Source organism: Elephantulus edwardii, unplaced genomic scaffold, assembly GCF_000299155.1.
Source record: "Elephantulus edwardii isolate Elephantulus edwardi_28Jun2011 unplaced genomic scaffold, EleEdw1.0 scaffold00068, whole genome shotgun sequence".
NCBI classification, from domain to species: Eukaryota; Metazoa; Chordata; class Mammalia; order Macroscelidea; family Macroscelididae; genus Elephantulus; species Elephantulus edwardii.
Genome location: NW_006399818.1, coordinates 10,270,422 through 10,271,202, shown reverse-complemented (window position 1 = coordinate 10,271,202; position 781 = coordinate 10,270,422).

The following is a 781-nucleotide window of genomic DNA, read 5'->3' as shown; positions in this document are numbered from 1 at the left end:
AGCATAATGCTCTCCAGTCCCTCTCAAGTTAGATAGTGATTTACAAAATCTTTTTCCTGGGTGCTGCATAGTATTCCATCATGTAAATGTACCATTATTTCTCAATCTATTCGATTGTGGTTGGATATTTGAGCTGTTTCCATGCTCTTGTGATGGTGAATAACACTGCCGTGAACGCTGGTGTACAAGTCTCCATTTGAGCTTCAGTTCTCATTTTCTCAGAGTATATTCCAAGCTGTGGAATAGCTGGGTCATACACCATACATATTTTACATATGTATTTGCCCCTTACATGAATGGTACTTTCAAATCCTATACTTGTTTTTTATAGGTTCAGTCTTACCTTTTTTTTATTAAATGGCATAATTTTGTTAATAAATTTTAAGTAGCAAAGTTTTCACTATTGTAAATTTTATATGTTAAAATTCCCTGTAGTACTTTTTATTGAGTACATTTTTTCCCCTTCTTTTAGTCAATTAAAAAAAAAGGACACTATTCATGGGCTGGAAGCCTCTTGGTTTAGAGTCAAGTAGGACATGGTGGGCCGGCCTTATATTTAAAATGTAGTTGGGCTCTTGGGCCTGCAACCCTCAGGCCTGGTGTTAATTGTGTTTGGGATGAACATTCTCCTAAGTGGCACAGCACTGGTCTGTCAGTTTGCTGTATCTAAGTAACTTGGGGTTGCTGTGATGCTGAGTGCTGTGCCACTGGTGTGTCAAATGCCATAGTGGTTACTCATTGTGGACAGTGTTTGGTGGAGTTCCCAGATTGATTCAGGTTT